The following is a 15945-nucleotide window of genomic DNA, read 5'->3' on the forward strand; positions in this document are numbered from 1 at the left end:
GCAGTAAGAGCTTGAAAGAATGAGGTCCATGCCATAACTCCTTTGGGCAGACTGATCTCTTTGGTTCTCATGTAAAATTCTTCTACGCAAGTTTTCTCTGAGGAACCATGGCTCAAGAGCTCGGAACGATGGCAAAGGTGTTCAGTCATCCACATTTGTAGCAGCAAGTTACAACCTTCGAAGAAATTCCCCCGGCTTTGCAGGCTGTGAGAGCTCGAAAGATATCAGATACTATCATAGGCGCGAGAGCGCTATTGTTTTGAGTGAGCAAAGTACTGACTACCCCAGATATTTTCAGATCAATATTCCCGTCTTTCCTCGAAAATATCAGAAGGCCCAAAAACATCATCATGAAAGCTACCCGTCTGTGCTTGTCCCACTTCTGACGAATACCTTTGCTACACAGTTTGTTGATCGGATTGTTGAATCCTCTTTCATGACCGTACCTGTCATATATGAAGCATGGAGTACAAAAACCGGCAGCCAGATCCGGGTTGTGGACCGTCCTGGGTATCTTTAGTGAATCTAAGAACCGATGCACTGTGACGACCCTTGGGGCGACCAGGTATTTATGCTTTAATGGAAGTTCAGCATTTCCGATGTACCCAGCCATTTCTTCCAGAGTTGGGGTGAGTTCAAAATCGGAGAAATGGAAAACATTGTGCGCCGGGTCCCAGTAGGTGACCAAAGCTCTTATGATATCCCCTCGAGGCAGGATTTCCAGTAAACCCGTGAGACCTTTCAGATATTTCTTGACCTCGTCTTGTCCTTCAACACCTAGATCATTCCACCATAGCCGCAACTTGACAGGGATTTTAGTCGTTATCGAAAAGTGTTCATTTTGCATTGTGCTCATCCTGCACATTTATTTAGGGTGATTTATAAAAAAAACCCTTTATTAGACTCAAAAATTAAAAATTATCTAGATCCCTTTTTTTTTAAAAGATTTTTTTTTGCAAAATGGGAGGTTGGACCCGATGAGAGTTGCCTACGTATCTCACACCGTGTGAGAATCAAACCGGCGTAGTTCGGTTCATCGTGAATAGAGAAAATCAATTAAACCCAGAAAGCAAGAATATGTGTTTTTTTATTTTCTTTTGAAAAGAGATAAAGACTAAAGATTTTTTTTTAAGGAAATATTTGGACTATTAGTCTGAATTTATAAAAGAGGTACTACGAAAGAAACAACATTTTTTTTTTTGAATTATGAATTTTCCATTTTTTTTCTTTTTACCTTTAAATAAATACCTTTTTTTTTATTTTGATGGTGATTAAAAAGAAAATTTTTATATTTTTTTTAATAAATCAAACTAGAAGACAAATTTTGTTTTTATTCTTTATTTTTTAGAAAAATTTCGGCGAGGTTTTGACACTACTTGGACATTGGTTTTATTTTTCCAAAAATAAGTAATTATCTCCCTACGCTGCTATTTTTCCCCTTTTTAGAAACCGGTCAGCATGCGGAACTGAAGCAAATAAATGCGCAAAACAAATAGGATGCAGCAGGATGGTCTTTTCATTTCAGGTTGCCTGTCCTAGACGGACCCAACCCCTGTGTTGAGCCCCCTAAGTCAAATGCAACATGATGCAAATAAGCGTTCCTACTAGGGATCCGGCATGAAGTTTCGTTATACTAGGTTTATAACCTGGGTATTTGTTCTAGACTGTGTACCCGAGCGGACAACTCGAGTCGAGGAGGGGGCTACGTACCGGGGACCCACGAGATCGTCCGGCTTTGTAACTTGTCCGACCTCTTTCTTATTTCAGGTATCGACACTAACAGAATAGGGAGTCTCGACCAGCGAGCTTCTCCCCGGAGGTAAGAAGAGAAGGGTTTCAGCACAGTTTATATACAGTTCAGATAATATCAAAGCGGTAAAAGACAACATTTAGCACGTTATGCAAAAACATGTAATAAAGATCAGATAATAAAGCCAAATATAACAATTATTCTAAGCTCGAATTCTTGAACCCTGAACCAATGGTTCTGGGTTAAAAATTTCCCCAGCAGAGTCGCCAGAGCTGTCACACCTCCTTTTTGCGCGCCCGCCCCGAAGGGTAAAAATGCGCGAGGGAGTTTTTCCAATTTAAGTGACAATATTCGAAATGAGATTATTTATTTTAATTCAGAGTCGCCACTTGGGAAAGGTTTGGATTTTGGTGTCCCAAGTCACCGGTTTATCTTGAATCCCAAATCGAGGAAATTTTCGACTTTTCCAAATGAAGTCTGCGAACCAGAAATTCTAAGTAAGGAATTTTGTTGACCCGAGGGAAGGTATTAGGCACCCTCGAATCCCGTGGTTCTAGCACGGTCGCTTAAATTGTTATAATGGCTAAATATCTGATTTAAATACATGTTATGACTCATGTGCTTTTATTAAGTTTAAGACCGCTTTTATTATTATCATTTTTTTAGAATTGCAACGTCGTGAAAATGCATATCGAACCACGTCACAATCAATGCACCCGTAGTTGTTCCACACATTTCGACTCCGTCGAGATTTGGATTTGGGTCACATCAATGTGCACCCGAATTTAAGAATGTAATTTGATTAAGTCGCGCCTAAAGAGCCTAACGCGTTATTATCTTTAGGGAAGGAGTGAATTTTACTACACAGTCCATCCCAAATCCTATGTGCTTATTATGATCAATTATTGAGGGCCCCGCAATGTGTATCTTTATTTGACGAGGCTCGTCTCATTATTTTTTTTAGGGATATCCTAAAGTGACTACATTTCTATTATGTTTGTCTCTAAAAATAGAAAAGAGGAAAAGAGTATGCGCTAATTCAATTGCATGCTTTTGGCCAAACTCCGGATATCCTGTTAATCATCTGATTAGTTATTTACGAGATAAAGAATGCCATACCTCGTGGAACATGCTTTTAATTTGATAAAATTACATACAAGCTGATGGAACACTACACTTACTCCAAACATTTCTTGAGTTGATTTTAAATAAACTCTTTTGGGCTAGATTAAGGGAAATAACTTCTAAACATTGTTACTAATGGGATTCGAACGTGATCCTACATACTGCCTAACGGGACCCGATAAAAGAAACTAAAAATAAAAACATAATTGCGTTGTATAAAGTCAGAAGTATTCTATCCTATGCGTATTATAGCAGAAAGGAATCTAGTCGGTCACTATGTCAACTATCCATGCATTCTATGGATTGTACAATTACATACTTTGTACAAACAACTATAAACCCAAACACAAAAAAAGACTAAAACTCAGTTAAGTATCAATTAACTATCCTTTCATGCTTTTGAATTACAAACTAGTCAATTATACAAGCCCATCAATATACCATGAGTATTACAATAGATATTTAAACTTCTTCAACATCTTTCATTTCATGCTTTCAAACTGTTTCAGTTACACCAATATGGGACTCAAAATGTGTACCTGGAATGCTGAAATGCAGAGGAGAAGAAGAAAGAGATGGGAAAATCAGCAGCAGCAGGGCACAAAGTAACAGCAGCAGACAAAGTAACAACAACAAACAGAACAACACAACAGAATAGGCTTGAGTGCAAGAATGCAACTATAGCCAATAGAAAAAGTAGCCAAATGACAGCAGCACACAATGGAGTAGAATCAGAACTCCAGGCAGACCAAAACAAATAATAAACCAATGAAAACACTCAACCAATAAACTCGATTGGAACTTCAAAGAATCAGAATTGATTGAAAAGGCTGAAAATAAATGAAGCCCAAACAACAAATAGGAAGAAATAGTTTCTGATTTTTCTGTGTGTTTTTCTCTCTTGTGTATGTATCTGTATCTATCTAACAATCAAGTCTCGAAAAATCTGAGTTCAGTCTAAAATCTGTCTTCCTTTTCTTTTCAAAATTTAGTCTCAAAATTCAGTCTCAGTCCCCTTACTAATGGAAGTTCTGCCTCCTTTTATCCTAAACTCAGGCCATTTTGAACAGCCTGTAAGGCCATCAGAAACCCCCTCCATGTGGTTTGTTCTCTTTCCAGTTTCCACTCAACTATTTAAATATAGCCCTTCCCATGATATTCCCCTGCCAACCTTTAGTTAGATATGTTTTATTATTTCTGAACTAAATCAGGGCGTGGGCAGCCTGACTATGCCCTGACATCACATGCTGTCAAGTTATTTTTCTTTTCAAAAGGGCCTTTATGCACATGCTGTGCACAAATGCACATGCCACCAATTCAGACTGCAACTAAACAAACCAAATCCTTTATATTTCTGATTCAAATTAACAACTATAAGTAGCTATACTCGATTCACAATTTGATTTAAACAATGTTCAGCAATGAAACAGATCAAGTTGTTATCATTCAAACAGTTGAAACTATTTGACGACACGTATCGAATCGACTATACTGATTATAACATATACAATCAAAGCCAAGGATTGGAATCAAACAGTATTGCACCAAGGGTTCAGATTGCACTGTCAAAACAGAAATTAACTTGGAAATTGATTACTCAAACAGTTTCAATTCAGTTGATTATGCAGTTTACATACACACACATTATCAGTGAATGAGGAAAAATTTGACCAAATACAGAGGTCCGGGCAAGGTGGGCAAAAACAGTTGGTAAAATTCAAAAGACAAATTAAAACAAGACGTTTGGCCATACAAACAGACCTTTAACAAACACATGAACTGAATAAAGAAAAGAAAAACAAACTTACCTTAAAGTCCTTGAAAGAAAAATCAGAAAACCAGCTCGTGTTTGAATAGACCCTTCTTAGGGTTGAACGGACTTTAATCGAAGTGTTCTCAACTGAGAAAACTTCGATTAAGGTCCATTAGACCCTAATCACTTTAGCTCAAACGGACACAGACCAGGCCTGGGGTTTCTAGGGTTCATAGATGGTAGATTTGGGATTTGGGTTTCCATGGTTAGATTCGGACCAAACCAAGCATGGTTTGGTCACGAGGGAGGTTCAGGGACTGTTTGGTGTGAAGCTGGGGTACATCGGTATAAGTCAAGGTTCTGCTCGATCTTCGAATGAAGATTCGAGACGATGGGGGAAGGTTCGAGATCAATGGTTTACAGATCTATGTTCAGGGTGTCAAGGTGGTCCTAGGGTGTTAAGGTGGGGGTCACCGGCGTCCATGCCGCCGGGTTTTTGGTGAGGGGAAAGGGGGCGGCTCTAGGGTTCCGGGGTTGGGTCTGTTGGAAGGGATGAGGACGAAGGAGGGGTATTTGGATAGGGGGTGGGGTACGAGTGGAAAGCTTATATATGGGGTGGATGGCCGGATCTCAGCCGTTAGATCAATCGAGATCAACGGCCTGGATCTGGAGGTTTAAGTGAAACGATGTCGTTTGCTTTCATACTGGGGTGGATCAGGCCGGGTTTCATTGGGTCGGGTCTGATAACGGGTAAAGGAGATGGGACGAGGGCTGTTAGATCATCCCGGCTTGAACGGATGAGATTAGACGGACTTATACGACGTCGTTTGGGTAAAGGATTGGCCTGATCTGGGTCGTTCCCCTGAATCAATCAACAGCTCAAAAGGATGACGCCTATACGACGTTGTTTGGGGCATCTCGCAGAAGGCATGGTTGGACTGGGTCATTTGTATGAGTTTGGGCCTGATTTCATTTGAAATTATGGCCCAAATCCAATGTTTTCCTTCTTACAACTTAAAAAATAAAATTCCTAATAAAATCATACCAATATTAATTAATACTCAAAACAATAATTATCACTCACATTGACATTTAATTAAACTAAAATCACTTAATGACAACAAAAAATAGATTAAAAGACGCATATTTTTTACAATTTTCCTTTTAAAACCAATTACGGTTCAACTACACACGACACATTTTTGTATTTTGTTTTCAATAAAAATAAAAATGGGCAAAAATCACAAACAATTAACAAAGTGTCGCGTAAAAATCCAAAATTGTACAGTAAGACCATTTGCTTTTATTTTTATTTCTTTTGGAGTGATTGTCGCGTAAACAAAATCACGTGCTCACACGCACTGAGTGGGTGGCAATTGACATACTTTGGGATTCATGTGAAGCATAAAGGTTCAATATATGTCAATGCATAAGCACAATGCAATAGATGAATGGTATTGGGTTTGAACGGATCAGAGGTATTTTCTGTGATAAGGGTGACAAAGAAAGTGGTTAGTCAATAAACAAGCAAGGTCTTTCGAGTTGAAATCACAATTATCATGGGAAGTGAAGGAGCAATCGTCCTCAAAGTCAAGGCCGCAAACCAACCACCATATTTAAACTCAAAAAGTTTTATTTGATTGAAACATGGGCAGGAAATTTTATTTGTTCCAGAGAAACCCTCCATGAGGAAAGCAGGTGCCAGCTAGGCTCGGCAGTAAGTTTCTAGTATCCTCCTGGATAACGAGATTTAGTAAGTTTTGAGATCCTTGCAAGTGACAAGGTCCGACGAGAGTTTTACTTTTGGGAAGTATAATTTAGCATTTAAGCTTTTCACTTTTGAGATGAGACTTGGTTTGAAATTTTTCAGGAAAAAGGAATTTAGCTTAGAACTTATTTTGATAACAAGAATTGGTTAACACTCACAGATGTTCCCAATATCAAACCGGGGCAGAGAAAGTTCTTTTGTTTTATTTGTTTTGTTGTAATCAGGCGCCCACCTAGAGAACAAGGGAAAACAGCTCACGTTTCAAATGAAAGCGGTTCAATTTCAGCAATCAGGCGCCTTGTAGAACAAGGGAAAACAGCTCAAGTTTCAACGGAAATCGGGTCAAGTTTAGCAATCAGGCGCCCACCTGGAGAACAAGGGAAGATAGATCAAATTTCAAGGGAAAGCAATTCAATGAAAAGTTGTGCAAGTGTTGGAAATCAGGCACCCACCTGAAGAATAAGGAGAAGTAGTTCAAGTGTCAAGGAAAAACATTTGCAAGAGTTGGAAATCAGGCACCCACCTGGAGAACAAGGAGAAGCAGTTCAAGTCTCAAGGAAAACAACGCAAATGTTGGTAATCAGACACACACCTGGACAACAAAGGGAAAGCAACAATGTTCAAAGGAAGACGATTCAAGTTCAGCAATCAGGAGCCCACTTGGAGAACAAGGGAAAACAACTCAAGTTTCAGGGAAAAGCGGTTCAAGTTCAGCAATCAGGTACCCACCTAGAGAACAAGGGAAAACATTTCAAGTTTCAAAGGAAGATAGTTCAAGTTTAGCAATCAGGCGCCTACCTAAAGAACAAGGGAAAACAACTCAAATTTCAAGGGAAAGCGGGTCAAGTTCAACAGTCAGACGCCCACCTGGAAAATAAGGGAAAACAATTCAAGTTTCAGAGGAAAGGAAGACGATTCAAGTTCAGCAATCAGACACCCACCTGAAGAACAAGGGAATGTAGATTAAGTTTTAAGGAACAACAATTCAAGATCCGCAATCACGCACCCACCTGGAGAACAAAGTGAAAACAACAATGTTCAAAGGAATACGGTTCAAGTTCAGCAATTAGGAGCCCACCCGGAGAACAAGGGAAAACAAGTCAAGTTTCGAGGGAAAAATAGTGCAAGTGTTGGAAATCAGGCGCCTACCTGGAGAACAAGGGAAAGCAGTTCAAGTTTCAGGGGAAAGGAAAGCCGTTCAAGATCAGCAATCAGGCGCCCACCTGGAGAATAAGGAGAAACAGTTCAAGTCTCAAGGAAAAACATATGCAAGTGTTGGAAATCAGGCACCCACCTAGAGAACAAGGAGAAGCAGTTCAACTCTCAAGGAAAAACAGTGCAAGTGTTGAAAATCAGGCGTCCACCTGGAGAACAAGGAGAAACATTTCAAGTCTTAAGGAAAAACATGCGCAAGTTTTGGGAATCAGGCACCCACCTGGAGAACAAGGAAAAACAGTTCAAGTTTCGAGGGAAAATAGTTCAAATTTCGAGGAAGACAGTTCAAGTGTTAAGGGAAGGCAGTCCAAGTTTCAAAGGAAGACAGTTCAAGTGTTGGAAATCAGGCACCCACCTGGAAAACAAGGGAATTCACTTCAGAATGCAATTCAAGTCAGCAACAAAAGAAGCTCGTGGCAAAAATGCGAGTCAACAGTCCGAGATGATCAACGGAAGTTAGTCACAATCCAGAATAAATAAATAAAAAAAGAAAAGCAAGAAGTGAATCCAAATGCAGAAGTTGATGAAAGATGTGAGTTGCTCAAGACATGACTTAAGTCACAAGCATGGTATGTCCGGTTTTGATCAGAAAAGCTGAAGAAGAATGAACTAGCACCTGCAACTAGCAAACGTCAAGGTTCAAATCCAAAGTCTGCATGAAGAACCATTCAAGACTCAAGATCAAGCTTCAGAAGACTTATAGATAGGAATCTTGTAACTCATAGTTAACAGGCTTAGTTAGTCTTTTTTATTTTTTTGATTTAGATGTAATAACAGGACCACAGACCGGAACCTCGATGGAACGGCACCTCGATCGGCTCTCCACCTCGGTATACTCCATCATCTCACCTACTTCTGAACTACACGTGGCCCGATTCCTTTATAGCCGAGGATATGCATGCAACTTAGATACTAGGGCCCGGTCACATTCTCCTTCCTCTTAGTTTTTGGTCTCTCTAAATAAGGGTCGGGTCAAAAAACCTGTCTAGTCATTCTTTGTCTGAAAATACTTCGTATTTCCAGTCAAAGAGGGGCAGCTATAGACATGTGATTTTTGACCCTCCCCAAGATTTTTTATATTTTAGCATGTAAATATTTAATTTAGGCTTAATATCGCTATTTCAACTAATTTTGACTCTTTTACTTTATTTTATTACAAGAAAATGAAAATTACAAAAAAAATAGTTTCATTAATGTTTTGTAGTCATTTTTAATATTGGAAAATACCAAAAATAGGTTTATTTTAACGGTTAGTCTTATTTTAATAGTTATTTTATTTAAGTAGGATTAATTAGTAAATGATGTAGTATTTTTAGTCTTGTTCACGGAGAAAGAATAAAAATTAGGCTTAAACAACCCATTTTTAAGCCTATTTTTCGGACCTAGCCCATAATTCCTAGGACCATACCCCCTAACGTAAAAACCCTATAAAATAAACAAGACCTAATTTCCTAGACCCTAGGACCTAAGAGACAACAATCAACCGCAATATACTTTATGAAAATCAGCCAAAAATACAACAAAAGAAAAATGCCTAAGAGACCCAGGAACCTAAGGGACCTAAGGAAAAAGATCTAAAAGATATCCTTAGAACAGATGCACCGTTTTCCACACAATAGACCCCCCTAGCATTGCACCTTCTTCTTTAGCGTTTGAAAGACAGGACCCCTAGCTTCTTCTTCTCGAACACAAAACAAGATTCCTAACTCACAAAACCTTAAGCCGTTTCTCTGATTTGTAGAGGACCTAAAAAACCTAACAATAAGAAGAATTCTGGATTCTCGAACAAACTAGGCAGCGTACAAAGAGAGAAAAAATGAGCAGCCATTTTTCTTGGCAGATCTTCCTAAAAATGAGTAGCTTTGGTTTTCCATCTTGATTTTAGTTTTTAGTTTGATTTAATTCGAAAAATCAAAAAAAAAGTGATTCAATTCCTGCTTTGAGAGGCTATTGAGGTCGGAGTTTCTGCCGCCGTTCATTTCCGATTGAGTTTATGATTTGGGTATGTCGTTATTCTCAGTTTCTTCTACTTTGTTAAAAGAGTTTCAACTAAACAGAATCAGAAGGAACTTGAAATGCTTGGATTTCTGTTTTGTCTAATTAACGTGGTAGATTGAGGCGAGGTTATTTCACCCCGCGGCCCGTTTTGATTTTCGATTCTAGAATTTCTGTTTGAGATTGTTTCAGGTTCATCTCTCCATTTTTCTTGCTTCATTTTTTGGTGTGATTCAATAAATACCTTGATGTTTGGCTGATTGAAATTGTGTAAAATGCCTTTGATATGTTCGAATCTGAATTTCGCAAGTTCTGTGTTCTTGATTTGTTTCTTTCTAGCATTATAAATTGATAATTGCCGGAGTATTTCATCACATTCGATTGTCAAGCTGTTGGTATATATAATTGTTGCTATAATGTGCTTAATTGTTCGGAGAAGTTCTTAATTGTTGCACAATTAATCTTGCGAATAATGTGCTTCTAACATTGTTATCTTGAGTTTGGATTACTTCTAGTGAGAAGAAGTTCTTGTTTTAGTAAGAGTAAGGAAAATGCCTTAAGTTGTCGGGCAATTGAAAAACAGTTTTCTTTGTTTTGGATTCCATTAAAACGCTTCCCTTTTAGCCCAGATTAAAAAAATAGAATGCTTTCCTGTTTAAGTAGTTTCAGATACTCAACTATCCCTTGTTAGTTGCGCAATGTTGGAAAGAAGTGTAATAGCTCTATAAATTAGCATAGTTTAATTAAACAAATACCCAAAATTATTACATTCATAGCTTGCTTTAGACACGTTTAATATATCATCGTGATTGTGTACACGTTCACGTGATATAATTACAATCTTAAAAACAAAACCGGAGTATGTGTTTGCGCAACTTTGACCAAACTTTCTTATTAATTAACAAAGCATTATTAATTGTGGACACGTTTGCATGGCATGATTTTTGACGTGCCAAACAAATGGGTACACGTGCGCGTGGCCTATTTTGAGATAACTTCTAAATTAAAAAGGGCAAATGCATATAGGCTCTAAAATGGGTAATTAAACAATTTTAATAAGCCAAGTATGATCAAAGTGATCATGCTAGAACCACAGAACTCGGGAATGCCTAACACTTTCTCCCGGGTTAACAGAATTCCTTACCCGGATTTTTACATTTCCCGAACCATAAATAGAATCAATTTCCTCGATTCGGGATTTAAACCGGTGACTTGGGACACCATAAATTATTCCAAGTGGCGACTCTGAAAATAAATAAATAATCCTGTTTCGATTGTCACTTAAATTGGAAAAAACTCCCTTATGCCCCTTTTCGGGGTAGGAAAAGTAAGTGTGACACCACACGAAAGGGGCCCTGACATGGTATGCACTTTTACCCGAGCACTCAATAGATTCCTTTGAGATGCTCACAAATTCTTTCATCAAGGCCCATGTCGGGGCCAGGAAGGTGCAGGTCCGAAAGGTCGACATATTCAGAATTGCACAAGGAGATTCTGAATTACTGCGAGCGTTCATGACTAGGTTTTAAAGAAAAGGATGTTGCTACCGGTCGTTCCAGATGAATGGGCAGCTGAGGCATTCACTAAAGGATTGAACCCAAGGAGCTCCGACGCTTCTCGAAAATTGAAAGAAAGCATGTTCGAGTTTCAGGTAACCACATGGGCAGATGTTCACAACCGTTATGAATCAAAGATAATAATAGAAGATGAACAACTCGATTTCCCAGTATCAACCAAGGGTCGGGATCGAGAAAATAACAAGGATAAGTTGAAGGATGATTTGGACGTAGATTGGCAATCTTCTAAGGGCGGATTTTTGCCCTACGAAAGGGCCTAAGGAAACGGCAGAGGTTTTCGGTCGATGGACATGTTCGCTCCCAATAGGAGAACTGATTGTGGCCGGAATAACAGGTCATTGCAGGACAAAGAGATATCAAGCTCCCTGGATTCCACCTACCCCAGACTATCCGAGTATAATTTCAATATCAGCATGGTAAAGCTGGTATCGGTGATGAGGAATATTAAGGAAGCGCGAGTCCTGATGCCTATGAGATCTAATCCTAGTTAGAGGGATCATAATTTATGGTGGAGTATTATAGGACTAACAACCACCGAACTAGGGACTGCCGACATCTGCGAGAGGAGGTGGCGATGTTGCTGAAAAATGGCCATCTTAGAGAATTCTTAAGCGACCGGGATACAAATAACTATGGCCGCAATCGGGATAATGCAAATCCCTCGATGATAGGAAAAGATACTCCTCGACTAACGAAAAATATGATTTTCGGGGGGACCAAGATCAATGATGTAACCTTTTCAGCAACAAAAAAGACAAAGGTGTCGATGACTCATAGCACGAGACTCCAGGAAGTCACCGAAGACAATATCAATGGAGAGTACTGGAGCAAGCCAATTTAATCGAAAGTATCGTTCTGTCCACAAAGGTCCTTGCAGGGTTTAACTTAGCATGCGTGACAACCCGATGGGAGATCATGTTGCCCACGAACGCTGAAGGGGTCATGACAACTATCATGTTTGAAGTAGTAGATGGCGACATAGGCTAGAATATAATTCTTGGCAGGCCTTGGCTACACGAGATGAAGGTCGTGCTATCAACATACCATCAACTTTTGAAATTCCCAACTCCACAGGGAATCAAACAAATAAGAGGAGATCAATCGGCGGTAAGGGAGATGAACGCAATCTCGATTTCCAGTAGTAAAGGAAGGAACATGGGGTATAGCAATTACAGGAACTGATACTCTCTCCCAAACCAAACGAAATCGACAATGGGGAGGAGTTGTCAGAATCTTATCAGGTACCAAAGTATTTCCAGGTACCGGAATAAATGAACGCAACCAAGTCTACGGTGGAAGAACTAGAACAAGTCGCATTGTCCGAAAAGTTCTTAGAGAGGAAATTCCACTTGGGGACATGATTAAACCCCAAACTCAGGTCAGGATTTATAGAATTTTTTAAAATTAATATCGATTGTTTTGCATGGTCACAAGCGGATATGATAGGTATTTCGCTAGAGGTGTCCGTGTGCAAGTTAAGCCTGGACCCCAACATCCCTTCGATTAGGTAGAAGAAGCGCCCTATTGCCGAGGTCACAAATAGATTTGTCAATGAAGAGGTAATTTGATTGCTTGATATCGGTTCGATCCGGAAGGTAAGTATCCAGAATGGCTAGCTAACATAGTAGTAATTCCAAAAAAGAATAATAAGTTTTGCATGTGCGTAGATTATAAGGATCTGAATAAGGCGTGCCTGAAAGACTCGTTCCTATAGCCAAACATTGATCAAATGATTGATGCAACAGCTAGTCACGAGTTGATGAGTTTCATCGTTGCCTACTTAAGGTACAACCAAATCAAAATCAACCCAGAGGATCAGGAAAAAAATTCATTCATAACGAACTTTGGCACATATTGCTACAATATGATGCCTTTCGGGCTTAAGAATGACGGAGCCACTTATCAGAGGCCCGTGAACAAAATGATAGAAAAGCAAATAGGGAAAACCATGGAAGTTTACATGGATGATATGGTGGTTACGTCTTTGAACGTAAGTGACCATCTGAAACACCTCCAAGAAAATTTTGACATCCTATGGAATCACAACATGAAGCTTAACCCCGAAAAGTGTGCATTCAGAGTCAGCTCCGGTAAGTTTTTGGGTTTCCTGGTATCGCAAAGGGGCATCAAAGTCAATCCTGACAAGATTAAAGCCATCCAGGACATTCCTGACCAGCTGACAAATATGAAAGAATTCCAAAGTTTAACTGGAAGACTGGCTGCTTTAAGCAAGTTCATTTACCGGTCTTCGGAAAAATGCCATCACTTCTTCTCACTTCTGAAGAAGAAGAACAACTTCGAATGAACTCTGGAATGCCAATAGGCCCTAAAAGATCTAAAAAGGTATTTATCAAGCCCTCCGTTACTATCAAAACCGGAGGAAGGTGAACAGTTACTAATTTGCTTAGCAGTCTCGGACATAGCGGTAAATGTCGTTCTAGTCCGAGAAGATGAAGGTACATAATCTCCTATATATTACATTATTAGAATTTAAACGGGAGCAGAAACTCGTTACCCGCACCTCAAAAAAACTAGCCTTAGCTTTTGTAATCACTGCTCGAAAGCTTAAGTCTTATTTTCAATGCCACCCGATAGCCGTGGTGACAACCTTTCTCCTATGGAATATCCTTCATAAACCTGAATTATCAGGTCGATTGGTCAAGTGGGTAGTCGAGATGAGTGAATTTGACATCGAGTATAAAACCATGACTGCGATTAAATCACAAGTTTTGGCCGACCTTGTGGCCAATATCAGTCCCGAATTGCAGCTTTTGGCCACCAAAGAAGTGGTGATGGTGTCGGAAATGACATCAGGAGTTTGGACCTTGTTCACAGATAGAGCTTCCAACGTGAAGGGGTATGGGCTCAGGGTAGTATTAATTAGCCCTCGGGAGAAACCCTGAGGTAGGCCATAATAACTGTTCCCTTGACTAACAGTGAAGCAAAGTATGAGGCTTGATTGCAGGACTTGAACTGGCCCGGGGACTAGACTCCGAGGTCATTAAAATCAAATACGATTTCCAATTGGTGGTAAATCAGGTATATGGAATCTTCGACACCAAAGAGGAATGCATGCAAAAATATATGTTGACAGTTCAAACTCTACTCGCAGGGTTCAGGGAATGGTCGATCACCCACATTTGAGAGAAGAAAACGCAGAAGCAGATGCATTGGCCAATCTGGGCTCATCCAAAGAAATGAAGGGATCAGATTTTGGGACGGTCGTACAGCTCATGCACTCGGTATTAGATATGGATTATTATTAAGAAGTAAACACAATCAACTTGGTCTGGGACTGGAGAAATAAAATCATCAACTACTTTGAGGACGACAAACTGCCCGAGGACCCGAAGGCATCCCGGGCACTCCGCACCAAAGCAGCTCACTATGACGTCTAGGGAGATCAGTTGTATAGAAAGTCGTTCCAAGGCCCGTTGGCCTGGTGTTTAGGAGCCTCCGAGGCTAATTACATCATGAGAGAGGTTCACAAAGGAATCTGTGAAAATAATTCAGGTGCAGGTTCATTGGTGTTAAAATTAGTTACAACAGGATACTATTGGCCCTGGATGGAACAAGATTCTAAGGCATTCACTTAGAAATGTGACAAGTGTCAATGCCATGCGCCACTAGTGCACCAACCGGCATAGCTACTACACTCGGTATTGTCCCCATGGCCATTCATGATATGGGGAATGGATATAGTTGGTCCGCTACCACCGGCTCCTGGTAAGGCAAGGTTTCTTTTGATTTTAACTTATTATTTCTTTAAGTGGGTTGAAGTAGGTCCTTACCAGAAAATCGGTGAGCACGAAGTGGTTGATTTCCTATGGGAGAACATAATTTGCAGGTTCGGAATACCAAAGGATATAGCCTGCGACAATGGGCCACATTTCATAGGCGCAAAGGTCACAAAATACCTTGAGTATTTGAAAATCAAAAGAATCACATCTTCACCATACCACCCGAGCACGAATGGCCAAACGGAGTCGACAAACAAAGTAATTATTCAAAACCTCAAAAAGAGATTGGAAGCAGCCAAAGGCAAATGGTCTGAAGAGTTACCAGGAGTGCTATGGGCATATCGGACAACGGCCAAGTCAAGCACGGAAGAGATACCTTTATCTATCGTATACGGAGTAGAATCCCTGATCCGGTGGAAGTGGGAGAACCTACCATGAGATACTTCAGGGCGGACAAAGAAACAAATATTAAAGCATTGCTAGTCAAATTGGAGCTGCTTGACGACGTAGGGACTTGGTGCACATAAGGATGGTGGCCCAGAAACAAAGGATGGGAAGATACTCTAATGGAAGAATCAATCTCCATTATTTCAAAGTGGGAGACTTGGTCTTAAGAAAAGTGACTCAAAACACCTGAGAGCTCAACGTAAGGAAGTTGGGTCCGACGTGGGAAGGCCCCTACCAGGTTTCAACTATCATTGGGAAATGATCATATGAACTGAAAAGTCAAGACGGAATAAAATTGATGAGCAACTGGAATGTGGCACACCTCAAAAGATACTATTGCTGACGAGCACCGCCTACACTGAAAGTATGTGCTGCACTATTTTTCCTTTCGTCTAGTTTTTGTCCCAATTGGGTTTTTTTGGTAAAGTTTTTAACGAGGAAGCAACGGAAAGCATACTACGGAGGAAGCATCGTCAGCAGAAATAAGAGCTTTAAATGACAAGGCATGGAAACAACAAACTACTACGGGATGGCTAGATAGCCTTTGGCTCGATAGCAAAGTTCCTAACGGGAAC

Source organism: Nicotiana sylvestris, chromosome 3, assembly GCF_000393655.2.
Source record: "Nicotiana sylvestris chromosome 3, ASM39365v2, whole genome shotgun sequence".
Classification (NCBI taxonomy): domain Eukaryota; kingdom Viridiplantae; phylum Streptophyta; class Magnoliopsida; order Solanales; family Solanaceae; genus Nicotiana; species Nicotiana sylvestris.